The 8,120-nt window shown below is 39.0% G+C and overlaps 1 long non-coding RNA gene and 1 gene segment (V, D, J or C); one reads left to right on the top strand and one right to left on the bottom strand.

Moving 5' to 3' along the window:
* Window positions 1-1,538: 1,538 nt before the first annotated feature.
* On the bottom strand, window positions 1,539-4,010 carry LOC308684641 (immunoglobulin lambda constant 7-like). The segment is given in 3 exons: window positions 3,939-4,010; window positions 3,679-3,727; window positions 1,539-2,506 (listed from the first exon to the last, which is right to left on the bottom strand).
* A 648-nt stretch (window positions 4,011-4,658) lies between these two features.
* LOC308684494 lies at window positions 4,659-7,356 on the top strand. The gene is made up of 5 exons (XR_014029369.1): window positions 4,659-4,779; window positions 4,870-5,839; window positions 6,182-6,223; window positions 6,307-6,583; window positions 6,706-7,356. It is a non-coding gene; the product is annotated as an uncharacterized lncRNA (long non-coding RNA).
* The last annotated feature ends 764 nt before the right edge of the window (window positions 7,357-8,120 follow it).

The following is an 8,120-nucleotide window of genomic DNA, read 5'->3' as shown; positions in this document are numbered from 1 at the left end:
TTATGTGACGCGCTCTGCAGCCTTCAGATTCTCAGAGCAGCTTTTCGTTTCGTTTGGCGGGCGCACCAAGGGTCGCGCCGCTTCGAAACAGACACTGTCCAGATGGATAGTAGACGCAATTGCAGCAGCTTATGCGTCAAAAGACCTGCAATGTCCGTTAGGCATACGGGCTCATTCCACCAGAGGCATGGCCTCATCGTGGGCATGGTCCAGTGGGATTTCCATTGACGACATTTGTAAGGCGGCGGGCTGGGCGTCCCCCTCCACATTTGTTAGGTTTTATAACCTGGAAGTTCCCGCTATGCAGGCTAAACTTCTGTCAGTCTAGTCGTGATTCGTGTCCTGCCCAAGGGTCAGGCTGTATTACCGATTAGCTGGTCTGTTGAGCTGCACGCTCAGGGTATCAGTTAACACGAACCGGCAGTGGCGTTCTGTGTTTTTCCCTATGTGTGCTTATGAACATGTGTTGGCCCGCACCGCTGGCCACCTGTTTAATCACCTCTATGTTTTTCTATGAGTCATATGTGATTGTTAGGCTCGCACGGCGTGGACAAAGGGTTCCCGCTGCGTAAGCAGAGCTTACGCAATACGAGAGAACCTCTCGTAAGAGAACGATACTTGGTTACTCACGTAACCTCGGTTCTCTCTAGAGAGGGAACGAGTATTGCGTTCCCTGACCGTGCTGAGCCTATCGCTCATGTCGCTTCAGTCGACAGAAAACAGAGAATATAGCCTACGAGCCTTCCTTATATACGCTCTGACGCCGCCCATTCTGGCGGGCTGTGACGCGCGAGGTCGCGCGCGCCCTCATTGGGCGTGACGTCACGCCAGGCTCACTGGTAGGCTTAAGCAGTTGCCGCGCGGCAGCCAATGAGCGCGCAGTATGCCGCTCTAGCTCAGCTGCCTGCAGCTGCACTGCGTTGACAATATATGAAATTAAGGATAATTTTTGGTTTCAGTATCTCGAGAAAAGAAGGCTTTTCCCGCTGCGTAAGCAGAGCTTACGCAATACTCGTTCCCTCTCTAGAGAGAACCGAGGTTACGTGAGTAACCAAGTATCGTTTTCATAATGCCATCAACTGTTAGTGTTTTGACAGTCATTGCTCTATTTTTGACTGTGTTCATGTTGGATAATGCTAGAGTTTTGACAGAATTATTATATCGAGTTTGCTGTGTTTCGATAGTTAGTATATGTAGAAAAAGGTTTTCAGCATTCTGAAATGTAGACTTTGTATTTATTCAACAAAATGTGGTTTAGGCCAGAAAATGAACTATTTGGTCAATTGTGTGATGTAGGTGTGTTGTTGTGTGAAGAGTTTAGAAAAGCACTGTAAAGTAAATTCCTGCGTACAGTACCAGTGTTACCATTCTACTCAAGAGTTCAGATACTCAGAATTATGAACAAATCTATTATCTTTATAAATCAATATCTTAAAACAATGTAAGTTTATAAGGCGGTATGTTCAACTATGTGAAAAAATAATAATAAATTGAAAAGGCCACTCAATCAAAAGATTACACACAACTACAAGCCAACTGTACTTAGAATACTTTATCTCGATCAAAAGATTGAATACATGTATAGTCCAAATACTCTTGACTTTTCTGTCAGTATAACTCAAGAATACTTAAGAACAATTTTAAGTGTATTTCTGAGAAGTACATATAAATTAGACTGAAAGTATACTTTGTTATTTTCAGTTAAAAATATGTATATTAATAGCACAGTTGAATAAACTTCTTTTTCATAAGGGTATTTTCATCATTATCATTTTCAGCAGAAGTGAAAGTGTTCCAGTCCAGATCATGTAACCAATCAAAGAGTGAGACTGAAAACCCCATTTGCATTGTCAGGGTGGAGTGATTGTGATCCTCTCAGAATAGAGCAGCTCTGTCTCCAGAGACCATGTTCAAACCCCAAGAGCTTTATTTGACATTTACTGCTACATCAACCTTCTGAAAAGCACCTGCATCTTCATCTGTTAGTTGAATGATGTTGTCAGACACAAAGTGAACTTGTTGAGAAGCTTTATTGAATGTTGCAGCAAACACAGCAGATTGAAAGATCACACACACACACACACTCTTTCAGTATTGAGTTGTAAAGCACTCCAGCTGCAGCACTAGACTCATGTGAATCTTGCCTGACACAGGACACTCAGATACGGCTCATCTTCAGGAGAGAAACATCAGCACTCAGAGCTCTTGTGGAACGAGACCTCATGAGGAGCTCCATCATGTGTTACTCTGCAGACGTACAGCTCTCCCTCTTCCCAGCGTGCTTTGCTGAGGGTCAGGACGCTACTGCGGCTGTAGCGGCCGTCCTGCTGGCTCTCTGCGCTGGTCAGAACCCCCTCGGTGACCTCTGACCCGTCCAGTGTCCAGCTCACCAGCGCCCCCTGTGGAGAGTAAGAGCTGAGCAGGCAGAGCAGTGCGGCTGAGTCTCCAGAGATCTGCAGAGAAGAGGGCGGCAGCAGAGACACTGAGGGCTTCACTGTGGGACCAGCTGCAGGAGACAAACACAACACATTCACACACACACACACACACACACACACACACACACAACACACTGCACTGCACATTTACAGCATAGGAATAATGCTGCTCTAGTTTTAGATTAAATCATTATAAAACAATATCAGTAACACTTTATTTAAAGCTTTCATACATATTGCATTATAAAAGTATTTTAATGCATTAATTATGCACTGCTATATACATTAAAATGCATGTATGATCTAATCAATAAGAGTAACAGCAGTTATAACACATTATCTATTATCAGGCCGATCTGACTGCTTTAATTCCAGCAATTATTCACTCTGAACATAAATATCTTAAATTTTGAGATATTCGCCTGAACTGAAAATGTAACTCAATTTCAAACTGAGTTAAAACACAATTGAATCACACAGAATGAATAAAACACTGAATTATAAGCACAACATGAGCAAAAGAGATTCAGTATCATTGACTGAACTACAGAAAGCAGCAACATTTACATTCTGATGTCAAATCTCTTTTTCCATGTATGATTTCTACAATAAAAGATGAACTAAATATGAACTCAGTGTAGAAATAAATGAAGTAAAGACAAACCTGTAATAAACTGATTAAACTCATAGTGAGACACAGTGGAAATATGTTTAGAATTATTATTATTTATATATATATAATATATAATATATATATATATATTTATTATTTATTTATTTTTTGTTATTTGTTGTTGTAACTTAATCACTTTACTTAAAGCCTTTATATGTATTGCAATATAAAAAGTATTTTGAATATTGTTATACACATTATAAAGCATGTATGAGCACATGAATAACTATAACACATGATAATATTATCTATTCATTGTTACACTTTACAAACATTATAATACACTAAAACACATTATAAAAAACTTTAAGATGTAAAAAGTAATTTGCAAATATTATAAAACATTTTAACTTTGGTTACAGTTATTTATGAAAACATACATTATACATTATAACATACGCTATTGATACCTTTATAATGCATTATACATAAAAGCTTCAAGTAAAGTGTCGCCACAATATCTAATAATCATTATTATTAATAAATGTTGTTCTTGTTTCAACTGTAAAACACTTTCTGAAATCTAAATTGCATTATTTTATTAGGTGATTAAATAGACAGACTTACCGATCACCAGTTTAGTTCCTCCACCGAAAGTCCACCACAGTGATACAATCTAATGAAACGCTCGTACAAAAACCTCTATTCCACTCGAGTGAACACACACTCCAGCAGAGAGAGAGAAACAACACTTCAACACACTGATATTAGAAGATCCTCAGCTCTTCTCAACACTCACTCATTCAGATTTGACTAAATGCTTTCTGATATAACACTGTTTAAAGAAATATATTTGATGAGCTGTGACCTCTGAGGTGACCTTTGACCTCTTTGATCATGGATGATGTTGTGGAGTTTCTCATAATGATGCTTCTGTTCTTCATATGCAGATCAATCATCATGATTCACAGAAAAACCTGCAGCTTCAGACTTCAATCTTCAGTGAAAATCTCTTCAAATAATGAGTTTATTGAATATTAGAGCCAAAGTCAATAGAAAGTGTCAACAATGAAAATATAAAAGGTATTTTGCATGTTCTCCACAGTCAAGCATGTTTTCATATTCAAGGTCTGTTCTAAAAGTATCTGGACTGGTTATGAATCTCCACACAAGATCATGAAACGTGAACAAGCTCTAATATGTCTCCATCTTTAACAGCCTGTTTCTTCTCCATTTGATGATTTCAGACACACATGAGGCTTCATGATAGATGGAGTGACACCATGAACTCTGATTAGAGATTCACAATCAGTCCTGATACTTTCTGAACAGACTCATGATTCATGATCTTACTTTAGTGATGGCGGTTCATCTAGTGGAAGTGTAGCAGTGATGATGGTCACATGACTGAATATGGACACAGAGATGGACGTTCATCTGCACATCCTCAGTGTCTCAGGAGTCACAATAAAAATACTAAATAAAGTTATGATTCTGTAACTCTAGTGTATATTAGTTTGTTCTCAGCACAAGCTGTTGTAAATCCTGCCCACTTCTTTGCATTGTCAGCACATGCTTCAGTGCTCTGAGAGTGTTTATAGTGCTGTGAGTTTAACACTTCATGACTGAGAGCAGAACAGAACACACTCTTCATCATCACACAAGACTAAACTACAGCAATGAACACAATCAACATCTTCATCTGGACCATTGCACTGTTTATTCAAGGTTTGTGTAATACAGTTTTTATAATGATTATTAATTTTCTTAAAATGTGAAATATACATCATTTTCATTTTTGTTTGCGTTTTCTTTCAGAGTGTAGAGGACAGATCACTGTAACTCAGAGTCCATCAATATCAGCAGTTCAACCAGGAGAAGAAGTCAGAATAAACTGTAAAACCAGCAGTAGAGTGTGGAATGGTTATAAGTTAGCCTGGTACTCACAGAAACCCGGAGAAGCTCCTAAACTCCTCATATATGATGCAACAAGCCGTTATACTGGAACTCCATCTAGATTCAGTGGCAGTGGATCTGGCAGTGATTTTACTCTGACCATCAGTGGAGTCCAGACTGAAGATACAGGAGATTATTACTGTCAGAGTTTTCACTATCCAGGCAGCACTAGGCTGTTCACACAGTGATAAAGAGTCGTACAAAAACCTCTGTCAGTCAGACGTCACAGTGACTGCACTGATACAGCTGAGAGAAACTGCAGCTGCTGATGGAGGATCACAAACTACACAATATCAAACCTTTCACAGATTTTATTAATTTATTATGATGTACTAAGTAAACATATAATCTTATATCACTTACTAAACTGGACTAAAATGTAGAGAAGATGTGAGTGGTGATTGTCCCTGTAAAACTTTTTGTTCTTGTAAAGCCACTACAATGTAATAATTGCATTAGCCTATGCTGTCTCCTAGATAACTATTTATCAACTGAATAATTGTAAAGAAATGGATGTTTAAATGCAGTTGTCGGGACCTTACTCGTCCTGTGGCCAATTTTCCGGCTCTGGACTGGCATTGAATCACTAGAGTCATGGAGACTACTGGAACATATTGAGTCATCAGCCATCCAAATACCATATACACATTTTATTATTGAACCTACCTCTCAAAAAAGTTTTTTTTTTTTTGTGTGTGTGTGTGTGTGTGTGTGTGTGTCTGTGTGTGTGTGTGTGTGTGTGTGTGTGTGTGTGTGTGTGTGTGTGTGTGTGTGTGTGAAGATTCTACACTTTAGGATTGGCTTTTCATTAGTAACTCCTGTAAGAATCATGGTAATTAACTAGTAATGACTACAGTGTTACTTCATACTTCTAAAGACATTTTCTAAAAGATGTAAAAGTTCACCAAAAATCTCAAATGTTTGAAATGACTTTAATATTTGGTTGCACAAATCATGACTAGAAAAATTGCTTTAAAAATGAGGCATGAAAACAAGTAACTTTTATAAACATTTATACATTTTATAATTATTTATTAATTGTCTGGTACCATTTCCATTTAATGTAACAGCTTCACATAAACATAAAACCATGTGATGCCTGAACTGGAAAAACTATTTATAGCCTTCTAGCATACGGTATTTAATTGCTGTAATGCCTTCTACTGTCTTTCAGAAGAAGACCTAGAGGACCATCTGTGAGCTTGTGTCCCAGCCAGTAAGTCCACTCAATAAAAGACAAATGTTCTTCTAGAAACTGCTCTGTCCTATTTCCTTTGTTGCCAAATCTGTCTTTTGTAGGTTAACCAAGCTCTATCAATATGTTGCGTGTGTCCACCATGGTTTGGATCAACAACACCCAGACTTGATAGAGCTCTGTAGGGTCTCCACTCGTCGCTGAAATGGTTGACTGCCCACCCTCGACACACTTTAAAAGAGCCGCTGCTCTGTGACAGTCACATGTCCAAAATGGACAGAGGAGGGAAGCGTTCTGGGTGCAGAACAGAAAACTTGAAGAAAATGAAAACCAATGCCTTAAAATGAGGACATCAATGTCCAAGTGGATAAAAAGAGATTGGTAAGCGTTACGGAATTGTGTAATTTTGCATAAAATGTTTTGATATTGTATATTGTTTGTATTCGCCGTTATTGTTTCTGTGTGTGTGTGTTTTTTGTGTTATTGCTGTGTGTTGTGCGCAGGATCCTCTGATCAGCGGCGGGACGGCTCCACCCCTTTAATTGCCGTGGGTTTAAAACTACAGCTTCCTCTCTCTGAAGTTGAGCTGCTGTGATCCCGGTCGCACTTCTCCTGTCTCCTCTCCAGCCGTCAGACCAGTGTTGTCCTTGATTTAGATTCTGTTAGCTTTTCTTATTTTCAGAGGTGTTTTGTAGGGTTGACCTGTCCTTTTCTTTTGAAATCACGTTCGTTCTGTTTTTGTTAGTGTATTGAGGGTAATTTGCTGGATTTTGATTTGGATACTTTGAGGGAAGTTAGTTTGATATTTTGTTTATTATCTGTTTTGTTTGTTATTTTAGGCCTTGGGTCTTCCTGAATATTATACACCTACTGGTTTCTGTTACTCTGAAAATACTTATCTTATCTTAATAAAACGGTTATTGTTTTTCTTGAATTGTGTACTCTTTTGTATTTTTTGGTCTGACAACTGGGAATGGGAGTCATGTCTAAGTTTTTTGTTACGATTTAACCTAGACGGATCGTAATAGTAAGCTTAACCTATCATTTGTATCACTGTAAGTCTTGAAGTTAATCAACATTTAATGTTGTTGCCAGTGAGGGCATAGTTACCAGTTCATTATTCCCGTCACTCAATAAATAAAAAACGTTACGGTATGTTTGTGAATGGGCGTTTGATTTCAATTCCAGAAAAACTGAGGAGACTGTCACAAATGTTAACTGAGCCTCTCACCACTAAGCACAACTTAGTTAGTGGGCTTTTGGCCTCGTCCTCTGTTACAGTTTTAAACTGTAATGCAGACAAGACCGTTATGTCAAGGGCGCAGTGATGCACGGCTTTCTATGGGCTAAAGCAGGGGCTGGCGGCACAATAACATTAATAAAACATAAAAGAATCGACAAAGCCCTGCTGGAACCGGACTGGACAACCAGACTCTAACGTCATACATGAGCCACTCTTTGGTTCGGTAACAACCAGATCCAGCCAGTCTTTGTCACATGCCTGTCTTGTCTTGTGCTGCACATGGGTGTTTTGTTATTTTGAGCCATGTGCTCGTGTCTATTGTCTAGCCCCTCCCATCTTGTTATCTGATTATTGGTTAATTTGTCCCACCTGTCTGTCTCGTTACCCTCCTTTGTTTGTTCCCCTATTTAGCCTCCTTGTGTTTGTAGTCTTGTGCTGGTTCGTTGTCTGAGTTTATTGTTCCTGGAGTCACTGTGTTTTGAGTTTTTGTACCTTGTCTGAATGTCACTAATAAATTTCCTCTGCATCTGTATCCTCGTCTCATGATCATCTATTCCGTGACAGTCTTCCACCTGTCACTCAGGCATTAAAGCTGCTGTCGGTTAATTTGATTGATAAACTTTCTCCTCGACTTTTGTCGTTAAGACTTTGCGGTTTTATTTACGTGGTCTTCTT

This window comes from Scardinius erythrophthalmus (genome assembly GCF_964197995.2).
Source record: "Scardinius erythrophthalmus genome assembly, chromosome: 24".
NCBI lineage: Eukaryota > Metazoa > Chordata > Actinopteri > Cypriniformes > Leuciscidae > Scardinius > Scardinius erythrophthalmus.
This window is presented reverse-complemented; position numbering and strand designations above follow the sequence as displayed.